Raw genomic sequence first — 20,788 nt, forward strand, 5'->3', positions numbered from 1 at the left:
TTTTTTTTCTTTTTTTCTTATTAAGCTATGATTTCTTAAGTCTGGTAATAAAAATATTTATTTACCAGAAAAAATAATTATTTGTTCCAAAAAGGTGTGTCTCATCTTTTTCGGGTAATTTTTAAAAAATAATATGTTTAAATTCCTATTAGTCGAATAAAAAAGTTTTAGCAAAATAATAGAGTTCCAACTGTGCATTTCTTTAGATACAATAATTATTTGTTCTAATTGTATCTTTCTTTTCTTTTTTGGTCAAATCTATAATATAAATTGATTAGAGTTTTTTTATTTTTAGTCAAACAAAAAACCTTAGTCATATGACGTTTATCCAACCATTTTTAACAAATGTAGCCCAAAAAGATGATCAAATAATTTATGAATTTTAAAAAGGTAGTAGTAACTTCTTTTTTTTTAATTCTTAGAAATACCACACGAGCGGAAAATTCACATGGCAGCACATGTGTCACATTGAGATTGTTTAGAGGGTCGAAGTTATGAAGATGTCAAGTTCAGAAGAGTAATTAGGACAAAAAATAGTTTAAGTGTATTTCTCCTTAATCATTCAGTTCATAAAGCCATATGCCTTCTTTTTTTTGCAAGTTTTCATGGGTTAGACATGCTTCGTTGATGACAAGCCAAATAAAACACATAACTTTGGTAAGGTCTTTCGAATTCCAGAAGTGGATTGATTCAGAGTACTTAATAAGGTTTTATAGCAAGATTTAACAGGGAAAAAAAAGGAGATTAGCTTTACCTTTTCACACTAGCTAATCTTCATTGGTATGACTCGGGTTTTCCCTTCCAATGCCCTACCATATGACTCGGTCTTTTCTTTTTTTTAAAATGTCGTTGTTATTAAAATATTATACCAATATCAAATCTAATTAAATTTATAATATAAAGCAAAAAATATAAATAGAAAAATTATTTGTCAATAAAGTACACTTCGATGTGTAATTTGAGCCATGAACATAGAAATCACCACAATCCCTCATTTTTAAAATTTGTTGTGAAATTGGCTCTTTAGTACGATTGTATGAACTATGAACGTAATCAAATTAGATAGAATACAAAATCAAGCATACGAAGGACGACTGAGCGAATGGAACAATTTTTAAAGGTGAGAAAGTAAAAGAAAAACCTTGCAAATAAAGACAACAAAATTTTAGACCTTCTATATTATAATATATAACAACAACAAGAAGAAGATACCCAGTATTATCCCACACCGTCGGGTTTGGGAAGGTAGTGTGTACACAGACCTTACCTCTACCTTGTGAGGATAGACATATTGTTTCCAATAGACCCTCGACTCCCAAAAGTATAAGAACCATATTAATGAAAATATAGGCAAGAAGGGACAGTACCAAAAAGCCATATAAAAGCAGGATAAAACAACAAGATAGTAAGGTGGTCAACAATGAAAGAAAATAACAGAAACCTACTACCAACAAAAAGCGAGACTGCGTGCCCATACTATTGTTATGAACACTCTAGACTACCTACTCTACTACCCTAAACTTCGACCTCCATACCTTCCTATCAAGGGTCATGTCCTCGGCCAGCTGAAGTTGCTCCATGTCTTGCCTAATCACTTCTCCCCACCTCTTCTTTGGCCTACCTCTACCTCTCCGTAGGCCCTCCAATGTCAACCTATAGATAATGGAAGGTGAGTCCAAGGAACGATAAATTGACAAGAATGTCTACCTTGAGTCTCTAATAAAGCTGTTATATAGTTATATGTAAATAATCCTAGTCCCATATGTAGTAGGAGTAGAATATGTCCTAGTCTCATATGTAGTAGGAGTAGAATATATATTATATATAGGGCTCATTGTATCATTTTTTTAAAATAGACTTTTCTCCCATATATTCTCATATGGTATCAGAGCTTCAGGGAGAAAATTATCATTGTGTATCATTCAAACGACATCCAGGAAGAAAGATCTTTTCACCGTAAAATTTTCCGGCAACTTCATCTTTTTCCCAGAATTCAGCACTGCTACAGTGGTACTGTGCGTATACCAGTATCACCATCAGATCCAAAACTCTTATGCAACCAAACCCCAGAATTTCAAGTCCCATCAGAACAGAAAAGCCAGTCAACGTGTGTCTTTTCGATTGACGACTCGAGATTGATTTGCGTTATCTCCTCATTCGTAAGTGTTGTAACAAAACCAACACTACCATCCTTTTTGGGAAAGTCACACAACAAAATCCCAGTCAATCCTCACTGGGGCGTCTGTGCTTCTCCACCTCACATGACCAAACCACCTAAGCCGCGCTTCCTGCATCTTGTCCTCAATAGGGGCCACACCCACTTTGTCGCGAATAACCTCATTTCTGATCATATCTAACCTGGTGTGCCCGCACATTCATCTCAACATCCTCATCTCTGCTACCTTCATCTTCTGGATATGAGCGATCTTGACTGGCCAACACTCAGCCCCATATAACATCGTTGGTCTGACCACCACTCTGTAGAACTTACCCTTAAGTTTTGATGGCACCTTCTTGTCACACAAAACACCGGAAGCGAGTCTCCATTTCATCCATCTCGCCCCAATACGATGTGTGAAATCTTCATCAATCTACCCATCCCCCTGAATAATAGACCCAAGGTACTTAAAACTCCCTCTCCTAGGGATGACTTGCGAGTCCAGCCTCACCTCTCCTTCCCCTCCTTGAGTCTCACCACTGAACTTACACTCCAAGTATTCTGTCTTAGTCTTGCTCAACTTGAAACCTTTAGATTCCAAGGTCTAACTCCATACCTCTAATTTCGCGTTCACACCGTCTCGTATCTCGTCAATCAATACAATATCATCGGCAAATAACATGCACCATAATACTTTCCCTTGGATGTGGCGCGTCAGTACATCCATCACCAGAGCAAACAAAAAAGGGCTAAGTGCTGACCCCTGATGCAACCCCATCATAACCGAAAAATGGTTTGAGTCCCCACCCACCGTCCTCACTCGGGTCTTTACTCCATCATACATGTACTTAATCAACCTAACGTAGGCAACAGGTACACCTCTAGCTTCCAGACATCTCCACAAAACCTCCCTCGGAACTTTATCGTATGCCTTTTCTAAGTCGATGAACACCATATGCAAGTCCTTCTTTCTCTCCCTATACTGCTCCATCAATCTCCTAACAAGGTGGATGGCTTCTGCAGTCAAACTCCCCGACATAAACCCAAATTGGTTCTCAAAAATAGACACACTCCTCCTCATCATTAGCTCTACCACTCTCTCCCAGACTTTCATAGTATGGCTAAGCAACTTGATACCCCGATAGTTATTGCAATTTTGGATATCACCCTTGTCCTTGTATACAGGAATCATCGTGCTCTACCTCCACTCTTCGGGCATCTTCTTTATTCTAAAAATGACATTAAATATCCTGGTGAGCCACTCCAAGCCTGTCTTACCCGCACTCTTCAAAAACTCCATCGGGATTTCATTTGGCCTGGTCGCTTTGCCCTTGCTCATCTTACGCATAGCCCCCTCAACTTCATCAACTCTAATCCGCCTACAATACCCAAAGTCACAACGACTCCCGAATAGTTCCAAATCACCCAGTACAATGCTCTTGTACCCCTCCTCGTTCAAGAGACTATGGAAGTTGGTCTGCCATCTCCGACGGATAAGCCCCTCGTCCAACAAAACTCTACCTTCTTCGTCCTTGATGCACTTTACTTGGTCCAAGTCACGCGCCTTCATTTTTCGTGCCTTGGCTAACCTGAACAACCTCTTATCCCCACCTTGGCCCTCGAGTTCCTCATACAAATGACTAAAAGCTACAGTTTTGGCCGCCGTAACTGCTAGCTTTGCCTCTTTCTTAGCCAACTTATAATGCTCCCTATTCGTTCTCTTCTCCTCCCCGTCTACACTTTCCACTAGCTTCAGATATGCTGATTTTTTGGTTTTTACTTTTTCTTGAACCTCTTCATTCCACCACCAGTCTCCTTTGTGACCACCAGAGTAACCCTTTGAGACACCTAATACCTCGCTCGCAGCTTCCCTAATGCATTGCGCAGTCATGGTCTACATAGTGCTTGCATCCCCACTACTCCTCCAAGCCCCCATAGTCACCAGCTTGATCCCTAATTCCTGCGCTTTAGCTTCCGCCAAGGCTCCCCACTTGATCCTATGTTGACTATATATTGCCCTCTTCCTTCTCTTCCTCGTGATCTCAAGGTCCATGACCAAGAGCCTATGAAGGGTCGAGAGATTCTAACTTGGGATAACCTTGCAATACATGCAAAGTCCTCTATCAGACTTCTTGTAGAGTAAATAATCAATCTGAGTCTCGGCCACTGAACTCCGAAAGGTGACCAAGTGCTCCCTCTTTTTCGGAAAACTCGAGTTTGCTATCACCAAATCAAATGCTCTAGCAAAGTCCAGCAGAGACGTTCCTCCTCCGTTTCTATCTCCAAAACCAAAGCCACCATGCACATCATTATACCCCCCAGACGTCGCTTCAATGTGGCCATTGAAATCTCCTCCTATAAAAAGCTTCTCGGTATGCGGGATACCACGCGCCATCTCATCCAAACCCTCCCATTACCGCCTCTTGACTTCCTCATCCAAGCCTGCTTAGGGTGCGTACACACTGATTATGTTCAATGTAAAACCTCTAACAACTAGCTTAATAGTCATCATCCTGTCATTCACCCTCCTAACCTCCACCACTAGTTCACGGAGGTCTTTATCAACCAAGATACCTACCCTGTTCCTGTCCCCCACCCTCCCAGAATATCAAAGTTTGAAACTGCCCACATCCCGCGCCTTATCTCCTACCCACCTAGTCTCTTGTACACAATCTATATTAATCTTCCTTTTCTTGAGAATCTTCGCTAACTTTACAGATTTTTCAGTCAAAGTTCCTATGTTCCAAGACCCCACTCTCAGCCTATTAGCTCCCTTAGCCCTCTTACCCTCCTTACCCCCGCACCTCCTCTCCTACGCTGACCACCCCGAGGACAAGACCTTACCCTACCATCGTTCACTAAAGCCACTATAATCTAGGAGTCATTACGCAAGCACTATCTCGAAATCAAGAGAAAAAAATAAAATAAACTATTAAAATATAATCTACCACTAAAGGTCGCAAAACAGGTGAAGAAATAAAATAAAGGAACTAAAGGGAACTATAATCTACAACTAAAGGTCAGAAAAGCAGGTAAAAAAATAAAACAAAGGCACTAGAGGAACTATAATCTCCAACTAAGGGATAGAAAGACAGATGATGAAATAAAATAAAGGAACTATAATCTACACTAAAGGATAGAAAAATAGGTGAAGATATACAATACAAGAACTAAAGGTGGCTATAATCTACAACTAAAGGTCACAAAGAAAATGTGCAGAACTAGAACATAACTACTAAGGGATATTTGAAATAAAGATTCAAAATAAATATGTAAACAGATAGATAACAATATAAACAAGTAGGCAAAGCTATCACTAATGCAATTAATTTTGACAATGTTAGAGAAAATACTAACTAAAGATTCAAGAAAAAAATAGGCAGGCAAGGATATACAATTACGCTAAAATATCAAACTATTAAAATATCGAGACAAGAGCGGAACAATAGAACCTGGATTGCAGCCCTTGAAGTTAACGGAACTCTGGCCAGTGGTGATGGGTTGCGACGAGCTGGAGCAATACTCTATGTATTCCTTGTTCAAATAGGAAGGAGAAACTTCGAATATTTTGGTGCTTTCTCTAGAATTTAGACCAACCAAGAAATCTTTTCCCAATGTGATTGAAAAAGTTACTGAGACGTATTGAAACCGATTTCTATGAATCAGAGGAACCCCACGTCTTCGATTCTGAGCGAGTTGCAGTGCTTTGTTGTATTGTACCTTCTATACCGGTAGCAGCGCCGACGGGAAAGTATTTGTTATAATTAGACCAAAGACGTTGATACGATTTGGCAATACTTGCAACTTTACCACTGACAATGGAACAACTGGATTTCGCCGGAGAAAGGAATGGATGGCGATTGGTTCACCGGAGAAAGAGAAGGAAAGAAGCAAGATCACGCCTTTCGCCGTCAAAGAAAAGCCGAATTAGCGACTCTATTTCTGGTTCAAAATTATCATAATTTCCAAGATCAAGAAGCTTAATTATGATTTAGCGTTTGAGATATTTCACAATTTGTCGAAAAAACATGTGGTGTGGCAGAACTCAATTACGCTGGAGAAAAACCGCCGATGAAAAAGGGGCAGCAAGTAGTATCAACTTTGCCGGAGAAGACGAACGGAATTTGTAATGAATATGTCAAAACCTTTTTATATTATAATATAAAATATAATTTAGTTTGTATATTTTATAATAACTAGTTTTAATATACGTGCGTTGCACGTGTGCCTAGCATCAATGAATAGGGTTTTGTCTTTTGTTTAAATGAATACCAAAAGAAATAAAAATAATTAACGTGTAACGACCCGACCGATTGTTTTGAGAATTTACACTTTGCTCGGTTGTTTGAGGGCATGAGTAGCTCCGTATGATGTAATATGACTTATGTGAATTGTCAGTTTTGGTTTTTCAGGTTATTCAGAATTGATTTGAAAGAATGATTCTCAGCTAGAAACTTTAAATTTGAAAGAGCCCACCAAGTTTGACTTTTTGTGAATTTGAACTCGAAATGGAGTTCTGATTGTTTCATTAGCTCCGTTGGGTGATTTCGGACTTAGAAGCGCATCCGGATTATGATTCGGAGGTCCGTAGTTGAATTTGGCTCGAAATGGCGAAAGTTAAAATTTTGGAAAGTTTGATCGGGAGTGGACTTTTTGATATCGGATTCGGATTGTGATTCCGGGAATTGGACTAGCTTCGTTATGTTATTTGGGACTTGTGCGCAAAATTTAAAGTCATTCCGGATTAATTTGCTATGTTTCGATATGAGTTATTGAATTTGAAAGTTCAAAGTTCATAGATTTTGATTTGAGGTGTGGTTCATCGATTTGATGCTGTTATGTGTGTTTTGAGGCCTTGAGTAGGTCTGTATTGTATTATGGAACTTGTTGGTATATTCAGACGGGGTCCCGAGAGGCTCAAGTGTGTTTCAGATTGATTTCAAATCATTTTCTTCAATGTTGCTATTGCTGGTTCTGGTGTGACCGCACCTGCGGCTGGTTTGCGCAAGTGCGAGGGTCGCAAGAGCGGAAATATTGCTGGGAGCAGGGTTTCGCAGAAGCGGATATTGCTTCGCATCTGCAAAAGTGCAGATGCGGTGAATTGAGCGTAGAAGCGGATTGGAAGCGCAGAAGTGACAAGTGGGCGCGCACCTGCGAGTGCGCAAATGCGGGTATTTTACCGCAGGTGCGAAGGCAGACCTCCAGTGCTTCTCCGCAAAAGCATATTTTTGGTCGAAATGCGACGCCGCAGAAGCGGCTAATGTGCCGCAGATGCGAAAGTGCTGGGCAGAATGATAAATATAAGGGCTCGCGATTTTGGCTTCATTTTAACATTTCCAAGCTCGGATTGAGGTGATTCTTGGAGCAATTTTCATCTTGTGGACTATGGTAAGTGTTCTCTACTCATTTTTGATCTTATATCACGAATCTACCTTCGTTTTTGGTAATTGGATTGTGAATTTTATAGAGGAAATTGGGGGTTTTGGCCTAAAATTTCATAATATGAATTTTTGAGTTTTGAACATCGATTTGGAGTTGGATTTGAGTGAAACTAGTATGGTTGAACTCGTAATTGAATGAGTTGTTAGATTTTGTCAATTTTGTCGGGTTTTGAGGTGCGGGCCCGGGATGAGCTTTTGGCCGATTTTGGGCAATTGATTCAAGATTTGATCCTTTCGATCAGGATTGGTTCCTTCTGCATTGTTTGATGTATTTGAGTTATTTTTGGTTAGTTTTTTGAGCCGTTCGGAGGTCGGAACACGAGGGATGGCATTTTGGAGCATCGCTTGGCTTGCTCGTTATTGGAATTGGCTTGTTCGAGGTAAGTGACTCTTCTAATCTTAGTGCTGAGGGTATGAAACCCTGAAATACGTGTTATGTGATTGGTATTTAGGTGATGCAGATGCTAGGTGACGGGCGTGTGGGCGTGCACCATGTGAATTGGGACTCTGTTGTTTCCATGGCACTGAATAGTGGCCCTATTTTGTTGATATCCGTGTTTTCACCATGTGATAAAGTAATTGAGCTGTCAATCATGCTAGATATCATGTTTAGGCTTTATGCCGATATTGTTTGGACCCATAGTGGTCATTTCTTACTGCCATCTCACTGATTTTATTGATATTTCGTACTTAGTCATATTCATGCATTCATATCATATCTCAGTCTTAATTATTTATTGATACATCATATCATTATTGTCGGGCTAATTTCATGACATTATGAGCCCGTGAGTGAGATTGGAGAGATTGATGACTAAGTGAGGTCCGGGGCCTATTTGTGTGGATGTTGTCACTATAGCACGTAAGTTATTCGTGCAGCACGTGAGTTTTCCGAGCGATTCCAGATGTTGGTCCGTGCAGCATGCTGCATGCCGCAGCGATATAGCGCTTGGGCTGAAGGAGCCCCTCCGGAGTCTACACACCCCCAGTGAGCGCGGTTGTTATTATTGAGGGATGGATCTTCCCTAGACGTGGATCTTGTCCGAAGCATTATATACCTGGAGATGGATCTTCTATACGGTCTGGATTGGCCCTAATCGGTACTGAGTGATTAATGATCAGTTGATATGTATATTCCGGGATGGATCTTCCCTGGGCCGTATTGGCCATATACAATACCGAATGATTGAGCATGATGAGTGGAATGTGTGAGAAAGTAAGATTGAGTACTCTAAGAGTGTGAGTACATGAGTTTATCTCTGAGATACATTGTATTGACATGCACACATGACATACAGGCATAGAGATGTATTTTCCTCATGTTGTATGGTATTACATCATTCATGATTTCTCACACATGTTGACAAATAGGCATAGTGATGCATTTTTTTTACACTGGTTATCCGGAAAGAAAATGAAACATCTTATTTATTATTATTGAAAGGATTTTTGGGAAAATTATTGTTTTCAAACTTATTCATATTGTTGGCAACTTCGGTAAACGATTTGGGTTTTCACTTATGTACTTGAAAGGCAGAACTATTTTCGAAAATCATGATTTTGCTGAGCATCTTATCTCTGAGTTACTTCTTGTATTATTTGCTTTACGTTGTTATGAACTGTTATTGGTAATTGGTGGTGGACCCGACCTTGGTACAAGCTCGTCACTACTTTCAACCTAAGGTTAGGTTTGTTACTTATTAAGTACATGGGGTGGTAGTACTCATACTATACTTCTGCACCTTACATGCAGATGTTGGCTGTTGATGTTGCTGTGTTCGATAGGAGCTGGATTTGAAGATGTACCTGCATCCCCGTTGTAGCTGCCTCTTGTTCGTGGTAGCCTTAGATCTATAAAACTATATTTATGTACTTTTCAAATAGATGATGTATTTATTTCATTTCCGCTTTGTAAACTCTATTCTTAGAAGCTCATGATTTGTACTACCAGTTCTTGGGGAATGTATTAGATTCAGATAATTTCTTTACTTAATTGCTTTATTAATTATTATTGGAATTGGTTAGTGGTTAACTGGCTTACCTAGCAGGTTGGGTTAGGTGTCATCATGACTAGTTATATTTTGGGTCGTGACAAGGTGGTATCAGAGCTCTAGGTTCATTGGTTCTACAAGTCATGAGCAAGTGTCTAGTAGAGTTTTGCGGATCGGTATGATGACGTCCATACCTATCTTCGAGAGGCTACAAGACATTTAGGATATACTTCCTATCTTTCTTTCTTTATCGTGCGGCATTGATTCAGCTCGAAGCGTAACTCTTTGAATTCTTTCCACACATTCGTATGCACACATGAGCGCTCTGTATCAGCTGTGTATCGCCGGCTTGTGATTCTATGAACGAGGTTCGAGATGTGTATTCTGTGTTTTGGTGATTGGCCAGTCTGGAGGACTTGAGGCCATGGTTAGACTGCAACTTAAGCTCGGTAGCTTCAGTTGTAACTTTTATATTTGGATTCATATGTCTGGTAATGTCCCTACGAGTGGAATTTGTGGCTTGATAAGCAGTGGAATGGCTTTGTGATGAGTATGATGTGATTACGGAATGTGTTAAGACGATTTGAATGCGATGAGAAGTGTTTCCTTGAAATGTAAATGAGGGGCCTTTGGGTGCTTGATTTTCATTTTGATGTGACGTACAGTCTCGAGTATGAGTGCATTGGAGGATCCTTTCTGTTGCTTAATGCCGGAACGAAATAGGTTCTCATGTCTTATTGTCGAGATCAGACTCAGGGAGATTAAGTGATTGCTTAGTAGTTGTGGCTGTGAAAGGGTATAAATAGATGTCAGTTTGAGGCTAAGCAGGTAGGTTATAACCTGCGAGGTAATCTACGGATGTGTGGTTTTTTTATAACATTGTGTGGGGGCTTTCTTTTCTACCAGTAGGGTATATTTGTGCGATTTGAGTTTGGATCGGTTGTAATAGTTGACCTGACTATCACGAGGATGAATGCGAGATTTGCAGATGATTTGAGGTATTATATGGTTTGTGTTACATGAGCTTACGAAGGATTTAGTTGAATTTCAGTGCAGGATTCTGGCAGTAATAGAATATGGGTATCGTGATGTTATCGAGTGTTTTGTTTTGTGGCTTTGATCCAAGTAGGGGAGTCTGCTATCGACGAATTGATTGCACGGTTATGTGTTGTATTGGTTTCGGTTCGGGGTATACTGGTGAATCAGTTATGACTTACAGAGGTCGAGATCGAGGATGACTCGGGTAAAGGAATTTCTGGATACAGGTTGTATTACACTCTATAGGTATATGGGAAACATAAAATAATTGAGTGGTTATTCATGAAGGGTGTAGTGTACATGGAGTAGGAATCTGCTCAGTTGCTTAGGAGTGTGGGTTACTCCCTTGGGTGTTGGTGTGCTAATGGGGCACAGGTTGTTCGGTCCGTTTGGTCGGTTTAATTGAGATTTGAGTAGAGTGGATGACTCTCGAGAATGGTTCTGATGGATTCAAGATTTATATGTAGCGATTTGGAATTTTCAAGATTTGTATATGGCTAGAAACTGAGAGTTATATTGGATGATGTCGAGACTTGTGACATTTTTATACCATTGTGGATTATGCATTTCAGCATCAAGAAGGTGAAGGAAACAATTTTAGGTTCACATAAGGTCTCCTTAGGGTGGGTGTCGCTGTTGGGGTGCTTTGGGGTGCTTAAGAGGGAAGTCAGTGGCTTATGGGCCTTAGGGCATTGTGGTTTTATACTAGGGTCTCTTGTGTAGTGAATTTTGGTTAAGGATCGTGGTTAGTAAGGAGAACTATCAATTTGAAGGCAATTTGGAAGGGACTTGGAGAAATAGGACAGCGTGGTAGTAGGTTGGATCAGCACAGTAATGGATATAATCGGTTCTTTAGGTACCTAATATGGCTAGTCTCCACATGTGTTTCGTGGCAATGCTCTTGGGTTTTGGCGACCTGCGTGACTGAGTTGAGTTAGAGAGATTCGGTTCTGATAGCTTGGTTATGTGCAAATAGATTTCAAAGAGTTCTCAATGGTTTTTACCACGGTTCGAGGAGTATATTTCCTACCAGTGTGAGGAATATGTTGCGTATTGGGATTTTCTCCGGGATGAGATCAAATAGAAGGTTTCTGACTGATCGGGTATGTATTCTGCTTGGGACTCAGAGTTGATTATGAGATTCTTATACTCTTCATAGGATGGCATGGTAGATACGGTGTTGTGTGGGATTGAGATTTGCTTGTGCAAGGTCACAGTTCAGTTTTGAAGGGAAGGACATAAATTCGTAGGCAACATAGACGGATTCAGATGACTAGGTGAATGATATTACTACTCGGTGTTTCCTGAGAAGGGTCTGTATTTCAAAAGGGGCAATGTGTTTTGATTTATGGATACTTCGTTGGTATTGCGACACTCTCTTGGTTGATCGACTGCTGATATTCAAATTTTGCTATATGGCACGGAAGAATTTTAGAAGTATTTCTCGTGAGGTGATCATGTATGGGAGATGTGTTAGACATTCTGGCGGTGGAGACGGAATCGGATATGGTGATTTGTGTATTTTATGGATTTGGAGGCTGGGAGTTCTCAGGAGCAGATTGTTTCATGGTTGTAGACTATGAGGTTGTGGCCAAAGCTAGCCAGATAGTAGTATGTGTTATGATTCAATCATTGTGGATTTTCGGAGGGTTATTTATCTATTTGTGGGTGACTAGAGTCGATTTGGGGGTCCATTGGTAGGCCTAATTAGGATGTGTATTCTACACCGAGCCGGATTGGTTGGCTCCATACTGCTATTGTTGAGGGATGTGCCATTCGGTTGTTGTTGAGCTTATTCATGTTCTGAGATGATCTGTGAGTTACTCGTATATGCTACGAGGAGTTGTGATTCGTTGGTTATATGCACATATGGTGCGGTTCTATTGGGGCTTTATAGCGTAATTTGAGCGAGAAGAGTATTGGGTATTGCATGATTGATCGCGTATGGCTTATGTTCTTTCGGGTTTTGCGTGGCATTGTGTCATCTGCTTCTCTGTGGTTATGGTAATGCACTTTGAGTACTTGATGTCGGATTGCGCGTGGTTATTGATTTTGAGCATAGTGGCTGAGGTATTTCATATGGACAAGTATTTGGATGGGGTTGCGCATTGCGGCTGAGTTATATTGAGATATGATCCTTGGTATTAGATTTGTGTGTTATGGTTCTACGGTGTGTGATGGGTTCTTAGCATTGCATCGGGGTGGTACCCGTCGAGCTTGCGGGACGGTTCTCTTGTTTGAGTCATTTTCGCGATTGAGTACATCTGGAATGTTGCTTATTAGTGCACGGATTGCACGGGTTGTGGCTTTAGATAGTATTGGTGTGGCATGTCAATAGAGTAGCTGGTATTTGATAAGGTGAGGTCATTGTACCTAGAATGGATACTATCGGAATAGATTATAGCATGGTTGGAAGGATAATATCGAAAGTCGGCTTAGAAATTTGCTATAGTTCTTGTCGAAGGAGAGGGAGTTCCATGACTGGTTGATCTGATGAATGGTTATGAGTTTCTGCGTGTTCCTTTCATCATCGGTAGTGTACGAAGGTTTCAAAATGGAGCTTGTTTGATATGAGGTTTCTTACCGACATTGGGTTATTTTGAGCAGCTACTGTGATTAGAAATCATTGCTTCGAGTATCTGTATTATATGATATATCATGCGATTGTATCTTGGGTTATAATTGCAGCTTGGTACAACTTGTTCAGACTTATACAGGGTGTAGGTTGCGAGATTCATATCTTATAAGAAATTTCGGATGTTAGAAGTTAGATTCTAAGGCTTGTGGGCTAGGTTAAATTGAGAAATATCAGTTATGTTGTGTTATCGGACCTGTATGGGATAGGGTGATGTGGGATCACCCCCAGGTATGTGCATGGTAAGGTTATACGGCGGTTTGATGGCTTTGAGAACAACTCTGGACACGTTCGATGACAAACGCATGTTTAAGTGGGGGAGGATGTAATGACCCGACCGGTCGTTTTGAGCATTTATACTTCGCTCGGTTGTTTGAGGTCATGAGTAGCTCTGTATGATGTAATATGACTTATGTGAATTGTCGATTTTGATTTTCAGGTTATTCAGAATTGATTTAAAAGAATGATTCTCAGCTAGAAGCTTTAAATTTGAAAGAGTCGACCAAGTTTGACTTTTCGTGAATTTGAACTCGGAACGGAGTTCTGATTGTTCCATTAGCTCCGTTGAGTGATTTCAGACATTGAAGCGCATCCGAATTGTGATTCGGAGGTCCGTAGTTGAATTTGGCTCGAAATGGAGAAAGTTAAAATTTTGAAAAGTTTGGCCGGGAGTGAACTTTTTGATATCGGATTCGGGTTGTGATACCGGGAATTGGAATAGCTTCGTTATGTTATTTGGGACTTGTGCGCAAAATTTGAAGTCATTCCGGATTGATTTGCTATGTTTCGGCACGAGTTATTGAATTTGAAAGTTCAAAGTTCATAGATTTCGATTTGAGATGTGGTTCATCGATTTGATAGTGTTATGTGTGTTTTGAGGCCTCGAGTAGGTCTGTATTGTCATGGAACTTATTGGTATATTTAGACGGGGTCCCGAGAGGTTCAGGTGTATTTCAGATTATTTTCTTCAATGTTGCTATTGCTGGTTCTGGTGTGACCGCACCTGCAGCTGGTTTGCGTAGGTACGAGAGTCGCAGAAGTGACGAAGGGGTCACAGGAGCGGAAATATTTCTGGGAGCAGGGTTCCGTAGAAGCAGAGATTGCTTCGCATCTGCGAAGGCGCAAATGCGGTGAGTTGAGCGCAGAAGCGGATTCGAAGCGCAGAAGCGACAAGTAGGCGCGCACCTGCGAGTGTGCAGATGCGGGTATTTTACCGTAGGTGCGAAGGCAGTCCTCTAGTGCTTCTCCGCAGAAGCGTGTTTTTGGTCGCAAATGCGACACCGCAGAAGCGGCTAATGTACTGCAGGTGCAAAAGTGCTGGGCAGAATGATAAATACAAGGGTTCGCAATTTTGGCTTCATTTTTACATTTCCAAGCTAGGATTGAGGCGATTCTTGGAGCAATTTTCATCTTGTGGACTGGGGTAAGTGTTCTCTACTCATTTTTGATCTTATATCACAAATCTACCTTCGTTTTTGGTAATTAAATTGTGAATTTTATAGAGGAAATTGGGGTTTTTGGCCTAAAGTTTCATAATATAAATTTTTGAGTTTTGAACATCGAATTGGAGTCAGATTTGAGTGAAACTAATATGGTTGGGCTCGTAATTGAATGGGTTGTTGGATTTTGTAAATTTTGTCGGGTTTTAAGGCGCGGGCCTGGGATGGGCTTTTGGCTGATTTTGGGCTTTTGATTCTAAGATTTGATCCTTTCAATCGGGATTGGGTCCTTCTGCATTGTTTGATGTATTTGAGTTATTTTTGGTTAGTTTTTTGAGCCTTTCGGATGTCGGAATGCGTGAGATGGTATTTTGGAGCATCGCTTGGCTTGCTCGGTGTTGGAATTGGCTTGTTCGAGGTAAGTAACTTTTCTAATCTTAGTGCTGAGGGTATAAAACCTTGAAATACGTATTATGTGATTGGTATTGAGGTGACGCACATGCTAGGTGACGAGCGTGTGAGCGTGCACCATGTGAATTGGGACTCTATTGATTTCATGGCACTGTATAGTGGTCCTACTTTATTGATATTCGTGCTTTCACCATGTGATAAAGTAGTTAAGCTGTCAATCATGCTAAATATCATGTTTAGGCATTATGCCGATATTGTTTGGACCCATAGTGGTCGTTTCTTATTGCTATCTCACTAATTTCATTGATATTTCGTACTCAGTCATATTCATGCATTCATATCATATCTCTGTCTCAGTTATTTATTGATATATCATATCATTATTGTCGGGCTAATTTCATGATATTGTGAGCCCGTAAGTGAGACTGGAGAGATTGATGATTGAGTGAGGCCGGGGGCCTGTTTGTGAGGATGTTGTCACTATAGCACGTGAGTTGTCCGTGCGATTCCAGATGTTGATATTACAGCATGTGAGTTGTCCGTGCGATTTATAGTGCTTGGGATGAAGGAGCCCCTACGGAGTCTGCACACCCCCAGTGAGCGCGGTTGTTATTATTGAGGGATGGATCTTCCCTGGACATGGATCTTATCCGAAGCATTATATACCTGGAGATGGATCTTCTCCGCGGGCTAGATTGGCCCTACTCGGTACTGAGTGACTGATGATTAGTTTATGTGTATATTCCGGGATGGATCTTCTCTGGGCAGGATTGGCCATATACAGTACCGAGTGATTGAGCATGATGAGTGGAATGTGTGAGAAAGTGAGATTGAGTATTCTGAGAGTGTGAGTACATGAGTTCATCTCTGAGATATATTGCATTGACATGCACATATGGCATACATGCATCAAAATGTATTTTGTCCATGTTGTACGGTATTACATCATTCATGATTTCTCACACATGTTGACAGATAGGCATAGTGATGCATTACTTTTACACTGATTATCTGGAAAGAAAATGAAACATCTTATTTATTATTATTGAAAGGATTTTTAGGAAAATTATTGTTTTCAAACTTATTCATATTTTTGGCAACTTCGGTAAATGATTTGGTTTTTCACTGATGTACTTGAAAGGCAAAACTATTTTCGGAAATCATGATTTTGCTGAGCATCTTATCTCTGAGTTACTTCTTGTATTATTTGCTTTACGTTGTTATGAACTGTTGTTGGTAGTTGGTGGTGGACCCGACCTTGGTACAAGCTCGTCACTACTTTTATCTAAGGTTAAGTTTGTTACTTATTGAGTATATGGGGTCGGTTGTACTCATACTACACTTCTGCACCTTACGTGTAGATGTTGGTTGTTGATATTGCTGTGTTCGATGGGAGCTGGATTTGAAGATGTACCTGCGTCCCGGTTGTAGTTGCCTCTTGTTCGTGGTAGCCTTAGATCTATAAAACTCTGTTTATGTACTTTTCAAACAGACGATGTATTTATTTCATTTTCGCTTTGTAAATTCTATTCTTAGAAACTCATGATTTGTACTACCAATTCTTGGGGAATGTATCGGATTCAGATTGAGATAATTTCTTTACTTAATTACTTTATTAATCGTTATTGAAATTGGTTAGTGGTTAACTGGCTTACCTAGCGGGTTGAGTTGGGTGCCATCACGACTAGTTAGATTTTGGGTCGTGACATAATGACAACTCACTTAGAATATATTTTATCTTCTAATATTTTATCCTTGTTGTTTAATGTTTGTACTTTTAACAATTTGATTCTTAATACTATACTACAACTGATTTATATGATGAATTTTGAAAAGAATGACTTGAAGTTTTTGCAAATTAGTTAATTTAAAGACTTTCTTTGGTTAATTAATTTAAGGACTTAATTATTTCTTCTTAACATTGAAGATAATACTTTATTTTTGTTGATTCAAATCCTAATATTAGCTCATCCTAAGTTTTACATAGTTAAATGTAATTATAATTTTTATCCAATAAGAACTCTATGTTAAGAGTAATAAGAAAATCGCTATGACATACCACTTTTAGATTTTTGTATTATTATAACCATTAGTGTTACTGAATCTTACCAACACTTCTCTTTCTTTTATATTCTTAAAATTAAAATATTTTTTTAGTTAAGCTTGATACTCAAATTATAAAAAAAAAAATGATAAACTTTTGAGATTACTATGTCTGTGATTGCTAGATATTTATTTTTACTCCCAAGCATGATTTAATAACATAAAATTTAATTAATATCAAAATTTAAATATAAAAAAATAATAATTGAATGACTATTTTATTATTTAAAAAAAATACACGTAAACCTTTAAAAAGACTCTTAAACCTGAAAAAAAAAATAAGGACTCCAAATCATGAAAAGGAAAGTAAGGAAATTTTATAACAAAAAAGATACTTGTAAACCTAATATTAAAACCAATACTACTAAACTTTTATAACAAAAAGGATACTCGTAAACCTAATATTAAAAAAAAATACTCCTCAAGTGATTAGAATTCGATACTGTAAATCTAAATGTAGTTTATATGAAGGACTCCAATTAAATAACATAATTTTCTAGATCAAAGTCTTAAGTATTAGAAAAATAATTAAGTGATTATTTCTAAATATTAAAAAAATAATTAAATGACTCTTCCTACAGTTTAGAAAAATGACTTAAATTATTATTTTATCAAATATAAAAGCTAGTAAAGAATTTAAATTATAAATTAATAGTAAAATTTAAATACTAAGAGCTCTTAGAATATTTTTAACATTATTCTTTTATTAATGAATAAAGTTGACAAAGGTGAATATACATACAAGAAACTAAATAACTTAAATTACTATTTTGTCAAATATAAAAGCTAGTTAAGATTTTACCTTATAAACTAATAGTAAAAATTAAATACTAAGAGCTCTTAGAATATTTTTAACATTATTCTTTTATTAATGAAGAAGGTAGACAAAGGTAAATAAAGGTAAATATACATACAAGAAACTTCCTTTTATAGATGTGCTTTTGTGACTCAAGTATAATTATCATTGTTTTTGCATGTTTATATCAGGAAAAGGAGACTGAAAGTCAAATGCTTAGGACGAATAACAATAATTGATATTTAGTATATAGTAAAATTCATATATTTGTTGTTCATTATTGTGTTATTTTTTAACTAACAAAATTTATTCCTAATATAATATATTCTGAAATGATTAAATTACTAACAAAATAAATAAAGGAAATAAACAAAAACTTAAGAAGAAGCAATACTTCTCACTACATTCCGTGTTCTTTAAAGTCTCCTATAAGAAATAGTACAAATTAAATAAGTTATATTAGTAGTTCAAATAAGGAAGGATATAATACACAAAACCTAATTGATTTTGAAATCATAAATATTTGAAAAATAATTAAATGCATATTCCTATATATTAGATAAATAATTTAAATGACTATTTTGTCTTGTGCGAAAATAACATTTTAAGGGTAAAAAAGGCGAACGATATTTCGCTAAAAGCCTTTGTGCTTTTAATATAGTATAGATATATACATATAATCATGGTCAAATACCTAGACGACCCCTTAAAGTTGACTCCAAATTCTATTTTGACACCTCAACCAAGCTCAATACCTATTGAACACTTCAACTTCAATAAAAATGTACATGTCAGCAAGACAAAAAAATCAAATTTGAAGAGAGAAAAAAAAAAGAAGAAAAAAGGCCCACCACAACCCCTTCGTTGCCCCCTACCTACCATCATCCCCAATTCCTCACCGACCTGATTCCCTAGCTACTGCAGTTCCTCGCTGAACCCCTTCCTCGTCTTCTCCAAATAACAAGTAGAACCACACACAATCACTAATCTGAGCAAACAACAACCAATTGAAATAAGCATATTTGTAAATTCGAATATAAATAAGTAATTAAATTCAAAAAATAGGTATGAATTCAAGGAAGCCAAGTCGTCTTTCTCGCAATGAAGGCTCCGAAAAATTTGAACCAAAACCCAATTCAAACCAGCTTAAAATGCACTCAAACATTAGATTCGGATTTTCAAAAATATTTCCAACAAGAATCTATAACACCCAATTGATTTCTAGTCAAAGTTTTCATATCCTTTTTCTTTTAATTCAAGCTTGAAACTCCTTTAATGGAGGTCAAATTTTCTCCTCAAATTAATTCTCATGCAGCAAACGGTCTCAACCAACAAATTCTAACTCAAATGAAATTAGAACTCCAAATTTATTCCCTAAATCTCAAAATTGAGATAGACAGTAATAGTCTATGGTTGACCCCACGAAGTTAGAGTTCAAAACTGTGATTAAACTTAGATTGGAATATTACTACATTGGAGTAAGATTTTTAAAAAATGGAGAGGCTTCTGAGTTTAGGCGGTTTGGCAGTGATGGACCGGTAGGGATGAAATTTTGTGTCAAAGGCCATGGCTATGGTGGAGTTGTGCTAGAGATGATGGTGGCAAAAAAAATAAGATTAAGGAGAGAAGAGAAAAAAAAAATTAAAATTAAGGAGTATTTCCTTTACTTTTTTTTTCCACGCTCTCAAAAGAGCGTGTAATTATAGACACTATGTCATGTCAGCATATGCGCTCAATAGGTACATTTTTATTGAAGCTAAAGTGTTCAATATGTATTGAGCTTAGTTAAAGTATTAAAATAGAAACTGGAGACAACTTTAAGGGGTCGCTTAGGTATTTGGCCTATAATCATTGAGTATTGATATTCGATACTTTTTTTTAAAATATTGACTACCGTATGGAGTACGCTTTTTTTCTTTCTACAACCTAATTTATTGATTAGGAATTCGAGTCTGTTTGAAAAGCCACCAGGTAATTGGAATTGGTGTAATCACTAGGGTAGAAATTATACAGCCTAGTAATTACATAATATTATAATTACGATGACCTGTTTGTTTGTCATAGTGTAATTACAAGTTTACTGTTTGGTTGCACAAGTGTAATTACACAGTTAAATTAAATTTTAAATGAGGTAATTATCAAAACTTAAAAGTTAATATAATAAATATCATGCCTATATAAAGGCCTTGTAATAGATAGGAAAATACACACAATTGAAGAAGAAAATCTTTTCCTTCTCTCTATCTCCATTTCTTGTTCATGTTTTACTAAATTGCTTTTATTTCATAACAACATGTCTTGTTCATGTTTTACTAAGTTGCTTTTATTTTATAACAAATGTCATATTCAAATGTTTGACAAGTAAATCTATGCAATGTGAGCAACATGCAATGTGAGCCAATACTACTAAAACAAGTAAATTGGAACCATGAATATAATACGGTTTTAAAATTCAAAAAAAAAAGTCTAACATATGTCAAATTCCAACATAATAATAGTAAGTTTCACTACAACTAAACATTAAGAAACATAATAAGTCTATAACCATGTTCTGCCAAGTTTATTAATGACTCATTATTTCTAATATTAGTAGGTGTAGTTTCAAAAACTAGAATAATAAAATAAATAAGAAATAAAATATAATCAATGACATGGAATCACAAGAAGTAAAGGTAGAGAAATAAAAGATAAATAATGTACAAAAAAAATATTTTAAAATTTCAAAAGAAATTAAAAAGTAAAAAAATTATAATAATAAAAATAAAAAGTTATAAAG

This window comes from Nicotiana tabacum, chromosome 4, assembly GCF_000715075.1.
Source record: "Nicotiana tabacum cultivar K326 chromosome 4, ASM71507v2, whole genome shotgun sequence".
NCBI classification, from domain to species: Eukaryota; Viridiplantae; Streptophyta; class Magnoliopsida; order Solanales; family Solanaceae; genus Nicotiana; species Nicotiana tabacum.